Here is a 13,903-nt window from a genome sequence, read left to right as displayed (position 1 = left end):
ACATAAAAACTAAACCAAACAACTATCAATCATTGACAAACAGAATTAAGCAAAATTGTAGTGCACCGTGGCAAGCCTATCATTTCCATACCTAGCTCCCGTTCTTCTAATACCTAGTGAAAGTTCTGCGGGCGGCTTGGATGACCTTACTCCACACCATCTCAAAGACCTAGTAAGTGCTAACTGTGGCGAAGCCGGTACTATTCTCCTGAAGGAGTTGAACCCTCAATTTATAAATATTTTTTATGGAGCCAATCTCTGTGCCCTCAAAAAAAAAGGATGATGACATTCGACCCATTGCCGTTGGCTCAATTCTGAGACGACTAGCCGCCAAAATTTGCTGTAGGGCTGTTTCCGATAGCCTTGCAGCTTATTTTGAACCTGTCCAGTTAGGTTTTGGTATAAAAGGCGGTTGCGAAGCCGCCATCCATTCAATGCGCTCTTTTTTGTATAGTAATCCCAGCGACGTCCTGCTGAAAGTGGATGTTAAAAATGCTTTTAATTCAGTGGATAGGTTTTTATTTCAGTCTTGCTGACACAAATAAAAACTAAGGCTCCAATGATTTATCCTTTCCTTTGGCAATGCTATAGCACCCCAAACAAACTATTATATAAGGATAATATCATTGAGTCTGCTCTTGGGTGTCAGCAAGGTGACCCTCTTGGTCCAGCTATTTTTGGCTTATCAATTCATCCTTTCATAACCTTACTAAATTCCAAATTAAATATGTGGTATTTAGACGACGGGGCCTTTGGAGGAGACCCTAATACAGTTTTGGCCGATTTGAATATGCTAACACAAAACTTTAAAAAAACCGGCTTAGATTTAAGTTTTTCAAAATGTGAATTGTTTGTAGGTACAAAATGGAGTCAGGTGACTCCTGTCCTAATTCAGAGAGTGTCATTTCGAATTTTTATTCCATAGCTCCCAATATAAAAATTATTAAAAGAGATTCGCTTCGCCTCCTTGGGTCTCCTATAATGGAGGAATCGTTTGCTTCTTTTACAGACGAAAAATTACAGAGCTTTGAAAATGTTTCGAACCGTTTACTTAAAATTAACACACAATGGCGTGCACAATTATTAGTTCAGTCAATGAATGCTTTAACGACGGTGTAGAGAGAAATCCGTGGAACACAATTTCTGCCCTCGGGACTTTATTTAGACTAGTTAGGAGGTGAACATAACAAAAGTCCCCGCCCTTAGTCCTTAATCCGGCGGGGAGAGGGGGGTTTAAAGGTACCACTTTTCGGTTTTTCGCTTAATCCTCGGAAACTATGCGTCCTAGTGTCATGACTACTATGGACGTCAATACCTAAAGAACTGTTTGAGGTATATTTATGAAAAGACAATGCCAGAAATTGGCGTCTTTTTTTTTCGCGCGGCCATCGACCAAACCATGTTTTTTGGATACAAAATAGTGTAATAAACGAAACTTACTATGACATGTATACCTCTAAACTCAGTCTGAATTGAGTTACGAGCATCAGAAGTTTGATGATTTACATACTAGATTTGCTTTTTGCGCGCAAGTTTTGTAAGAAATTGCAACAAAATAGTGACATTGTATGTGTAAACAAACAATACCATCCATTAAAGGCTCCAGACATCGGTGTGGAGTAGAATCAGCGCAATAAGAAAATATCGCAATATTTTGTTGCAATTTCTTACAAAACTTGCGCGCAAAAAGCAAACCTAGTATGTAAATCATTAAACTTCTAATGCTTGTAACTCAGTTCAGACTGAGTTTAGAGGTACACATGTCATACCTAGTAAGTTTGGTTTATTACACTATTTTGTAATCAAAAAAACAAAGTTTGGTCGATGGCCGCGCGAAAAAAAAAAGACGCCACCTTCCATACAAAATCTGGCAGTGCCATTTGAAGCTCATGTTTATCCAGCAAGACTCAACACATGAGCCTTTGAAGTGTTAATGCACTGTAGTTTTTGGGTGATGAGGGGTCAAAAGTGGCACCTATTGGTTCGTCTGAATAGACGCACGGTGCAGTCCCCTCCCTGGAAATAGGCTTAACATGCTTCCGCATGTCTAGAATGTTTGCTCAATGTTGATTTAGTCGATTTTCTCGTGATGGGATCATGTAAGACAAAAATAAAATTTCCAATATTACAGACCTTCTAGAGCAGATGCAGCGAAAACTATACAAGATATAGAAAAACTTGACTATCTCACCTGTAGCAAATTGAATAATCTTTTTTTGATTCATAGTAGTCATGTCACTAGGACGCATAGTTTCCGAGGATTAAGCGAAAAACCGATTAAACCCCCCTCTCCCCGCCGGCTCAAGGGCTAGGGGCGGGGACTTTTGCTATGTTCACCTCCTAACTAGTCTAAGTAAAGTCCCGAAGTCAGAAATTGTGTTTCATGGATTTCCATCTATAATGATTAATTGACTGTACTAGGTATATCCTGTTTTGTCTTTTTGTCCCTAAATTCACATATTGCATTCGTTCTTCACATTTTTGGAAATACCCTTGCTTAACAGCCAAATTAGATGACTCTATAAAACAAATCATTTCCTCCGTTTTAAATATTCCTTTAGATGATCGATCATGGACCCAAGCTTCTCTACCTATTAGGTTTGGAGGTTTGGGTAATCGCAAAATTTCCAGTGTTGCTCTACCGGCTTTTTTGTCTTCGGCTCATAGCACCAGTGGATTGGTTTCAAAAATACTGAGTAAGTGTTCTGACTCAACTACCATCCACCTAGCCGAAGGCATTTCGCGCTTGGAGGCAGTTAAGCTCTGAAAACTTGCCGTTGTCTCTCATCTCACAAAGGCAGTGGGACGAGCCGATCTGCAGACTTGTACGGAATAACTTATTAAACACGTCTACCAGTTCTGCAGATCGAGCTCGTCTTCTGGCTGTAGCCGAGTGGGAATCAGGTCTTTGGCTTCACTCCCTACCTTCTACTCATATTGGCACGCTTTTAGAAAATACCACTTTTAACTTAGCAGTTTCGCTTCGTTTGGGGGCACCATGTATTGTCCCTCATCGCTGTCCCTGCGGTGACATGGTTGACTCCCTTAGTCATCACGGACTGTTATGCAGCAGAAGTGCCGAGAGATTTTCCCGTCACGCCAGCCTTATTGACATCATACGCAGGTCTCTTGCTAGCGCTTCCGTACCGGCCATTCTTAAACCAAATGACCTGGTTCGGAGTGATGGTAAGAGACCTGATGGTTCCATGGAAGATGGGACGGCCACTAGTGTGGGATGCCACCTGCGTAAACACACTGGCACCGTCTCATCTTCCACAAACCTCGTCTGGGGCTGGTACTGCTGCTGCATCAGCGGAATCCCTCAAGCGGCGCAAATATGTAGCTCTTAGTAGTACCTCCCCAAATGGCTCAAACATGTGAGCCATTTGGGGTCGAGACGCTAGGTCCGTGGGGACCAAGTGCTCACAGGGACAGCTGTACAGGGTATTAGCCAAGCGGTTGCGGTTCTTGGTCAAAGAATCAGTTTGGTCATTCAGCGCGGAAATGCAGCCAGCATTCTGGGCACCATGTCGCGTTGCTTGGACAACGATTTGGGACATATTTTTTATTTGTAAATATTTAGTCCATGTAGGTAGTTTATTTCTATGTATAATATTATAACTTTATCTATTTAATAGTAATTAATTAAAAACCTGCGATAAAAAATATTTCGGCAAAATAGTACGCTTTATTAAAGGTATATCGGAAATTAATTACAGATGACTTCGCAGCACAATTCGAAAATGCAGAAATCAAGGCATGTAGTATAGAACACTTCAACAATTTTTTTTCCACACCTTAGCTATAACCTCCTAAGTGAAACCCGTAAGTAGGTAGTGGTCAATTAATTTTGTATTCTCTGTTATTGAAAGACTCACCTATCGTATTTTCAATAAATTCTTCATCATGAATCGCGAGGAAAAAACCAGAAAGGAATTGAATGCAATCAAACTGAAAGGAAATTAATTTCATTGCATTCAAAAAGCAATTCACGTAATTACGAATGCAATTAACCATTTTGCATTCGTGGGATTACCTATTCATTAAATGACATGGCATCAAAAGATAAAGAGCGTGAAATTTTACAAAGTATTGGATAAACGAAATACGACACGGGCCTAATTGAATTGAAGCTGTCCAGTTTCGGAGAAAAATCAGCATTGGCAAATATACGTGAAATTCTGATTGAGATAAACAAATAATACCTTTAAAATAGGGAATGTTTTTCGGGAATTTTTCACAGGAAAAAATCATTCATAACATGTTGTTTGATTGATATACTGAGACTAACACTCGAGTATTTTTTCTTTTACGAAAACAACATTATTTTTTGCCGTATTATAAGAAAAGCTACTTCCGTGCAATTTAATGTTTTTATCTTATATTAGTAGATCTCGCGAGGCTTAGGATGAAACACAAATAAACGAAAACGTTAAATAGTCAAGTAAAAGAAGTTTTGTATAAATGAAATAGTTATTTTAAAGACATGAACTACGAGTATAAAGACACATCAGACCAATTCCTTGAAAAAAAAAGCTCGATAGGTGTTGTGGCAAACCGAACATCTTTGTTTTTTATATTTTTTATTTTATTTTTTGAATTCTGTTTTTGACTGCTGTGTTGTGTAAACAACGTTACGAAATAAACGCGAAGTTTACTTGGATATTTTCTGATATTTTTCACTCTTTTGCACGGCCAAACCTCTGATCCCTCACTGTCCTCAACAGGTGTTAAAGACCATTCGAGCCATAATACTAGACCCGCACTAGCACAAAAAAGAAATAGAATAAAATAGTTGATTAATAATTATAATACAAATAATTATATTAGGTTATATTCACATTGTTGAGTGGCATGCCTTGTGCATGCGAAACATGCCACATGGCGATGTGTCTATACTTTTATTTTGCGGCTCCACGTTTCTGAAAGATGAGGGGAGAGGGTACAACAGTATTGCGTTAGTCTGCCGCCACTCACGTGGTGGTGTAGACGTTGCAATAGTTGCATGCGGCTGCTCCAGGCTACAATCTTTCGATTTGCGTCCTTATGGGTACAATACTAGGGTTAATATGATATCAAAAAATTTTAAGTGAAAAAAAAATAATTATAGTGTGAATTACTTCTTTTCGCTGATACACAAACCTCATTATTTTATAAAATAATTAATCTAAAAATATTAGTATAAAAAGTTTATCTATAAACACTAGTTAATATTTTTAAGTCATTGCCCAAAATGATGGTTATCTTAGTTTTGGTGAAGTGAAGTTACGTCTTGTTTTAGATTTTTCATCAGAACAAACAACGAAAAAGACTTCTAAGAAACGAAAATTCACAAAAATTTAGAAAATCTAGTCGTATTTATTGTATTGTCGTCAGCACACCAATCTACCAGAAAATCTCAACTGATTTTGTACCTTAAAGTTCAAAATCCAATTATCAATTAGCTTTGAGACCGTATATCGGAAAACATTAAAACCGAATGAAAAGACTAACGCCCGATTTCAATATTCGATCTTCAATCCACAGATTTTAGCAATCTTCAAATCTTAATCTAAGAAACCAATCTGTAGATTGGTCTCCTATCTGCTTTCCAATAATGTATCTCAAGAGCCGCAATCCTTTGTTCTGTTCGGATAACCCAGCAATCTTTTCCCTCTCGGAAGTTCAGTTCTACGCAAATTACGTTTTACTCGTATAAACTTAATTAAATTATGCGCTGTGGACAGGCGAAATAAAATAAAATAGGTCAAAATATAAAGATATTAAACTATTTAAACAGCAAAAAAATGGAAATACGTCGAAGATAGTACTTATTTTAAATTAATTGTATAAAAGCTGAAGGCTTCACAGAATGTCTTTGCGTTTTCCTTCAAAAAATTAAAATTGTCAGTTTTGTTTTCATCCATCAGTCAACGTCAAAGTGAAGTCGATAAATATTGTAAAATAATTCTAAATTAAATAAAATATTGCAATGGACAAGGAATTGGTGAGTTTTATGAATAACCTGTTGAAGCATAGTTAGTGCTGTAATATATTTATTTTACCCTCAAATTTTCATTACAGACTGGTGGCGGAGCTGGTGAATATTTATACCTCGAAAATGCCTCGAAACGGAACTTTTGAGTGTATCATAAGTTTGCTGGGAAGCGCGGCCAGCAGCTTTGAAGTACCATTTGGTGGTGATAACAGTGATAATAACGGTGAAGAAACTTAATATTAATAAAAGAAACCTTTAAGTATATGGAAAAATGTTTTATTTATCAAAACCTTTCTAAAATAATTATTTGTCAGGTCTGTCCTTTGAGCAATGTCTTCAGGCCACCTTTCCACAATATTGTCCCCAGCTGGCACCTTTCTGAAGGAACTTCTTTAATTCTCATAATTCTGCAGATAGAGTTCGTTCCCAAACTCCAAATGTTCTGAAATTAGAAAAACTCTATAATTATCTAGTTATCAAAGCACATAGTACCTACATGGTTCGTATCAGCCAAATGACGTCAACTTCTAGACAAAAGCCTCCCCCAACGATTACCCCGGTCCTGCGTTGCCCGCATCTAGGCACTTCCCGCGACCTTCACCAGATCGGCGGTCCTCATAATGGGCTTCTTGCTCACACTACGTCTTCCGGCCTGTGGTCACCGCTTGAAAACTTTTCTGCCACAGCGGCCATCAACTCTGCGAGCTATGTGCCTCGCCTGCTTCCACTTGATTTTAGCAATTCTGTGGGCTGTGTATGCCTGCGGATCTTCTAATTATTCATTATACAATCACGTAGGTAGGTACCTACCTACAGAAATTCCGAGCGCGAACTCGACATGATCATTTGATGATCATGAGGTCCTCCAAATCACTGCTATCACTGCTCCTGGAGCGTGAGAACAATTCGCCGACGTCATCTTTCACAAAAAGTCCTATAGTACAGTAATATTCTTCCACATTTGGAAGAAAATAGATATTTTTTGTAACAAATCCTAGAAATGTTTAGGATTGCAAATTTGGATGACAACACCTATCAAAGCAAACGTCAAAATCGGCGGATAGGATATAGGAAACCACAAAACTGTCATTTTCATATGGAGGGTCTATCCGTTTTCTGATCTGACCCTCCCATAGATAGATTGCCAGCGCAGATTGCAATCTCTAGTCGTGGATACATTATTGGAAAGCAGGTAACACCAATCCAGATTGAAATATGACATTAACTGTCATATTTCAATCTGGATTTGACGAAAGATCGATTATTGAAATCGGGCGTAAGAAGACAAAAGAGTTTAAAAGCAAAACGTAAGATGTGGAGATGTGGCGGATGTCAGGAATTATACTGGGTGGCGCAAAAGTACTGGCACTAAAGAAAATACTTTTTTTTTTTTATATGACATTTTCTGTCATTTTTTTGTTGAAAATTGTGTAGTGAACAAATGTAAAATACACTGAAAATAAACATGGACCGTTTTACTCCCCAAGAACGTGGAATAATTGTGTCAATGTTCTTACGGACGCTTTTCCAGGCCGAGTTATCTCTCGTTTTGGCGATTTGCCTTGGCCTGCAAGATCACCCGATCTGACCAGTCCAGACTTCTTTCTTTGGGGTTTTTTGAAATCTCGGGTGTATGTGAACAAGCCACAGACTCTCGCAGCTCTAAAAGAAAACATTCGTCAAGAAATAACGAACATATCGCAGGAAGTGTTACGGCAAGTTATGCAAAATGTCATAAATAGGGCTCAAATGTGTATCAACTCTGGAGGTCACCATTTAAAAGACATGATCTTTAAATCCTAATGGTACGAAATTTAATGGCACAAATATACATTTAAAAAAACCTAAATCTAGTTTTCTAATTTAGAAAAAATGTTATAGCTGAACCAAATAGGGTCTTTACTTTTGCGCCACCCAGTACAAAGAGCCCATTGTAGAGGACTGAATCGAGTGCTCGGAGTTCAAGGAATGGTGGCACGAAAAAAGTACTGCATATATGGATGGAGCACTATACCAGTGTGACTTATGCGCTAATAACATATATTTTCCTGTTTTTATGAAACGCCAATTATTATTCTGTTGATTTTTAAGAGATGCATAAAAATTTCAGTTTAATAAAGTACATTTTAATAACTATGATATTACGTCTTATTTAAAAAGTGCGTACTCTTGCACCACCTTACCCTATGCATGCTTCAAGTACTCTTACAGTACACCAACGCCCCTTATTTTTTACTAAGCAGATGTCGTCGCTATATTTATTTATTATGGCCATTAACGTCGACCTAGGATAGCAGAGCAGCCCGAGCAGAAAGAGGGGGCGTAACGAAATAAAGCTTAGGCCTAATGGCCAAAGCTCACGACATTTCGTGCGATGTAGAGCCGACAGAAATCAAGGTAAACACTGATATATCCTAGGTAGTTGTGAAGGGTGCCATTTTGCGGGTTTAAAAAAAATAATGATATTTCGTGCTTCGTACCTATTCATAGAGTGCCTGAAATATTTTTAAGTAAAAAAAAAGTATGCAATAGTAAGCTCATTTTTACTTAATAAACGATCGTGTATGAACTGGTGAATATTTAAATGAGATAACACGCCAATACCACACAGTATACCTACTGGTTATGTGAAAAGCATGCATGTGCAACTGAATTCTGACCCGAACATTTAACATGCCAGCGGAATTTTAAACATCTACAATCACTGTACGATCATGATTCAATAGTTTCGAAAAAAATAAAAGTCCATTCGTTCATTTTGTGTAGGTACCTAGTTGTTTTTTTATTTCTTAGATTCTACTTACACAAATGAATACCACACATCGTGAATTCAAGACTGCGAGTATCTTTGTGTGATTTCGTTCATTGACTTACCACCTAAAGTAACTAAAATTATCTTATTTTTCAATTCCCTATTCAATAGGGCCTATTGAATTACACTTTACAAGTTTTATCTTATTTACATGAAATTTATCTTATTGAAAATAGTTTTGCGCAATTTTCTTCGTTTATCAGAAGCGACCCCGAAATGACAGTTGAATAATTCACCCTGTATACGCCCTAGTAGGCACTCTAGATTAGCCGCCCGCCGCCCGCCCAGTAACGTTCGTTTTCCGTAAAGAGGTTTATAGACACGCCAATGTCATTGTATCAGAATGACATCACGCCGCGGCTCCCTGGAACCGGTTTACCAGAACAAAACATGTTTTTGTGTTCATAAAAGTATACAAAATTATCCCTATAATAATATGATCAGATTTACATGTGACATTTAGGTGGAATACAAAAAGCATGCATAGAATACGTATAGAACTTGCAGGAGGCAAAATAATTTTCAACATTCAGTATGTTACAGGCGTTAACCAGGACTACCAGGAGGGAAATTTAACGTGTTACTGCATTAACGTGTCAGCTAGTATTTACGGCGATATTCATGCGGCGTATGCAGTAAAAGCGTGAAACAGCTACGGGATTTGTTTGCGAAACTCCAGACTTGCGTATGTGCACCTAGAGTTAAATGTCACATATTTAAGCCATTCCGGACAGTTTCATAACACATTAATTTGACAACGTGCACGATTAAAATAACAGTTTACAGTTTATTTATATTACTAACCATTTTCTCTGCCTTTTCTTTTCTTTTTACTGCTTGAATTGGAGGACTTGCCGGACTTTTCCGCCTTGTCTTTGCTCTTCCAACGACTTAGCATTTTCAGTCAATATTCGCACTGACATCGATAACACACGCGTATTTTACCATATTTACAAAATTCGCTCACAGCACATTTTCTTCTTTTTAACACTTCACTTGCGACAACACGCATGAGTCACATTTCATCAAACTAGTGTAACGGGTAAAGTTTAAAAAAGCTACTGTTCTATTATAGGTTGCATCGGTACACTTAACATTAGTTTTTTCTGGATATGTATTTTTAATTCAATTCCGGTATTCATAAACTAGTTGGTGTAGTTGTAACTGAAAGAAACAAAAAAAATTGGTATTGTCGCTATGGGAACCGTTGCCGCAGAAAGTCGGCTGTCGACTGGCTGTCGCGCCGCAGAGCCCAGTGTTCCTTACGTTATTTCTATGCGAGAGACGACTGCGCGCGGTAAAACACCCAGAAAACTCCCAGCTATTCACTAATTAAAAGAATTCTGAAATGTAAACAATAATCCATTCACAGGCTGTAAGACAGTCGTATTGCATAAAATCATTTTGGTCGAGTCTCTTAAATGAAATCCAATGTGAATTGAACCTTATCTGCCTGTATTAGAGTTCAACGCGTGATTCGCGTCATATGAACGCCAGCATTCTGAAGCACACTGTAAATACTCGATAGCCGTTTCTTTCATGGCCACATTTTAGTGACACGAAAAAACTTGGTTGCAAATCTTGCACATTACCAGATTTAATTGACTGAAAAACCTTAACTTCTTACTTGAATCATTTCTCTAGTTACAATTTTTACTTATCGACACAATTTTGAGTTGAAATAATTGATATGATTTGATTTATTAAACAATTATAAATCTGACAATAATCCACATTTCATTTCAAATAGTTATATATAGGATTATAATACGTAATGAACGCATGAATATTTTCTCACATCAACGACACCTACTATCGATATTGTACGACAACTAGTAATAAGAACGAAATATCAATTACGGTGGAAACAACATCCAAAAACGGCCCAAATTAAACAGTAAACAAACTTTATAGACTGAAAGTAATGTTTTTGATCAATTTTCGACGAGACTGTAGCATTACTTTAGTTTAACTAAAAGTTTCAAAGGCGTTGCCGTACAGCGTTGCATTTTGAATTTATTTATTCTGAATTAATTTCTATAATCTGCAATTTAATAGTAGATTAAAATAAGCTTTGATCAAACAATATGGGCGTATTCAGGGTGGGGCAGATCCTGCGTGCGCACTGCGCAGGAATGAAACTCACTTTTGCAAGGTCGTAAGTCCTTTTGAAATGAGGGGAAAATACGAGTACCTCACGATAAAGATGATTGTTAGCCATACGTGAAATTCACGGCTGGCGCAATTAGTACACCAGAAAATAAAAGCGGATACGCGCGGGTTTCGCTCACTTTATACCCTGTCAGTAAATATTAACGATACGATGATTAATAATGACATGCCACGAGCAAATAAATGTATTACAAATATATCCTAAAAACGTACTCAATCCGAAATGCTCGTACTCATCATACTAACATTTTTCCATTTCGTTTTCATCTGCAACAGCAACTGTCCTCCTACTACTTCACCTCTCATAAGCGATACCTAAGCTAACAATGCGCGTAGAATATTAAAAACATGTAACTATCATCATTGACCATTTTCCTTCCAACAACTAATGAACATTTTGTTTGCAAACTTGTTCAATTGTTTGTTTGCTGATATCTGATTAATTATGATCTAAAAATTCACACGTTGAAGAGTCAATGAGAGTTACTGCCCCGTACTGTGCACAGCACACCCCGAGTGTTACTGCCGCAGTAGCAAACTCAGTGTTTGAACTACTTTTAAGGTCTTTAAGGGTGATGCTCTTTTTCGGTGTTTTTATATTTTCCGATCCATCTTATAATGTTGCTCGAGCTAGTATTGTAAAAAAGATATAAGGATCCAAAAATATGAAAACAGAGCTATTTTTACTAACACTCGTAAGTACTCATACTCAAAACGTTCTTTAACTGATTTTACCACAGAATAATCAATTAACAGTGTTATGTCTTCTTACAAAGTTTATAACAACCTAAGCGATGCACTTCGAAATCTCATTAATCTCCGTTTACTTGCAGCCGCGGTGCAAATTATGTTGACGCGAGCGGTGTCAAAGACGCTCTCGCGCATTTATTATGTAAATTATGTTAGTCAAAGCTTTGATTTTATTGTTTATTCTCGAGGGCAAAATGGTTGGATAAATCTACATTGACGTGGATATCGATCTGTTACAGAAAGCTCAGCATACAGATACAGTTGTACACACAATGGTAGACTGTATTTAAAATAATTGTGAGGAAAAACTAAACTAATTCGACAGTTTTTCTCCGGACGATGAGCAACTTTCTTTAGAAATAACTTAAAATATTATATTACGTAAGTACTTTTGAAAATGTTTACACAACATAGAACTCGTCCTCGTAAGAATTTATTATTTTAATCATAGAAATCGTTTTTGCGTTTTAATAAGAAAAAAGTAATAAAATACTCAGTGTCAAACAAAATATTGTTTTAATCACTCACAAATTGATTCCTATTTTATCTCGATTCGCGAAGCTTGAAGGGGCAACTTTTTTCGATAGAATTAAATGTCAAGACAATCGTCGTCGCAAGAATCATGTAACGTGTAAAAGATAAAAAAAAATAGTAATTACAAGCTGCGTGTGCGCATATTACCACTAAGGCACTGCCGAGATAATATACTGCCAACCTTCATTTAGTAGATTCATCTACTGTGGCCAGTATGCGCTCACCTATTAGACGTGCGCACATGGGTAGACAATCACACTTCTTAAACCAAGTTACAAGATAATCTACTGTTAAGTTACAAGATAAATTGAAAAAAAAAAAAATTACTTAATTTTCATAAATTCAATGTTTCGACAAATTGTTGTGACCAAAACCAATTTACAGAATACCACCACAAATAAACAATGTATCGCACCTAGACCGACACATAAAATGATTACCGATATGATTCTGAGAAATGGAGCTACAATTTCGACGAATGCCTTATTCTGGGAAGTTGCACCTCCGGCGGGGAATTGCACGCAAACGAATCAGCCCGTCCACTACCGGGCTCGATTTTGCCTGATCGGCTTTGCAAACAAGATTGGGTACGTAAGCTACCTTATAGCGTTGTAATAAGGTCGAAGCATCTGTCAGATATCACTTGTGCAACACAATTTTAGCCCAATCGGGATCAAGAGTGGGTGGTGGGGGGGTCAATCGCCACAATTGTTGGATTGCGCAACGCATCGTTGCGGGTAGCTCTGCCACGTGCGCCATTTATCTCTGCAAGTGCAGCCTTTTGTGCAGAAAATATTTCCCTCTATTAACGAATCCTGCAATTGCACTTATCAAAGAAATACCTACTTTGCGCAACCTTATGAAACTATGTTGATATCAGGGAATCAAAAATTTTTGTTTGACATAAAATATCTTTCTATTACTGAAAAAATACCAGACAGACTTACAAATATGCATTTTTTAATGAACATACTATCTCTTCAAGTGCAGCCTTTTGTGGGAAAATATTCCCCTCTATTAACGAGAATCCCGTAATTGCTCTTTTCAAGGAAATACCTACTTTGCGCAACCTTCTGAAACTATGTTAATATCAGGGGATCAAAAGATTTTGTTAGATCTTTCTATTAATGAAAAAATGCCAGACAGACTTACAAATATGCATTTTTTTAATGAGCATACTGTAACTTTCTTATAATCAAAATGGATTATCTATTAGAGAAATACTCAATGTAGATCATTTATAATTAGGTTAGGTCCTAACGCCAACAAAGGTCAATGTTAGGATCTCTTATTCTCACAAATCAAATCAGAGAAGTCAATTTATATGACAAAAATGTTATCAAATGTTACATATTATCAAATTGCCTAGTGCTTATTGGTTTCACTCTTGTATGCCGAGTTAAAACGTGTCTAATGGATGGAAGGGAATCCACAGTAGGGCTTATTCCAATGGTTTACCCCTGGCGCAACAAAGCTGCTGTAGCAGGTTACCAGCATATTATGTCGAATGTCGATGTTTGGTTTTGGAAACTTTTTGAATGGGGACTATATTTTCACCGTGTTTGACGGACGTGTCTAATTGATAACGAAGGGCACAATAACAAGCTGCAGTGGTAGTTAGCATGGCACATATTTCGATGTGTGGTTTATAAAAGTTC

At 37.4% G+C, this 13,903-nt stretch overlaps 1 protein-coding gene and 2 long non-coding RNA genes across 3 annotated transcripts in view; 1 reads left to right on the top strand and 2 right to left on the bottom strand.

The window, feature by feature from the left end:
* LOC135087027 (coiled-coil domain-containing protein AGAP005037) overlaps nt 1–13,903 on the bottom strand; it is a 195,184-nt gene that overhangs the window by 129,117 nt on the left and 52,164 nt on the right. The window lies entirely within an intron of this gene.
* LOC135087190 (uncharacterized) lies at nt 5,898–6,241 on the top strand. Its single transcript, XR_010260702.1, has 2 exons — nt 5,898–5,986; nt 6,064–6,241. It is a non-coding gene; the product is annotated as an uncharacterized LOC135087190 (long non-coding RNA).
* LOC135087191 (uncharacterized) lies at nt 6,232–7,233 on the bottom strand. Its single transcript, XR_010260703.1, has 2 exons — nt 6,788–7,233; nt 6,232–6,419 (listed from the first exon to the last, which is right to left on the bottom strand). It is a non-coding gene; the product is annotated as an uncharacterized LOC135087191 (long non-coding RNA).

This window comes from Ostrinia nubilalis, chromosome Z (genome assembly GCF_963855985.1).
Source record: "Ostrinia nubilalis chromosome Z, ilOstNubi1.1, whole genome shotgun sequence".
NCBI classification, from domain to species: domain Eukaryota; kingdom Metazoa; phylum Arthropoda; class Insecta; order Lepidoptera; family Crambidae; genus Ostrinia; species Ostrinia nubilalis.
This window is presented reverse-complemented; position numbering and strand designations above follow the sequence as displayed.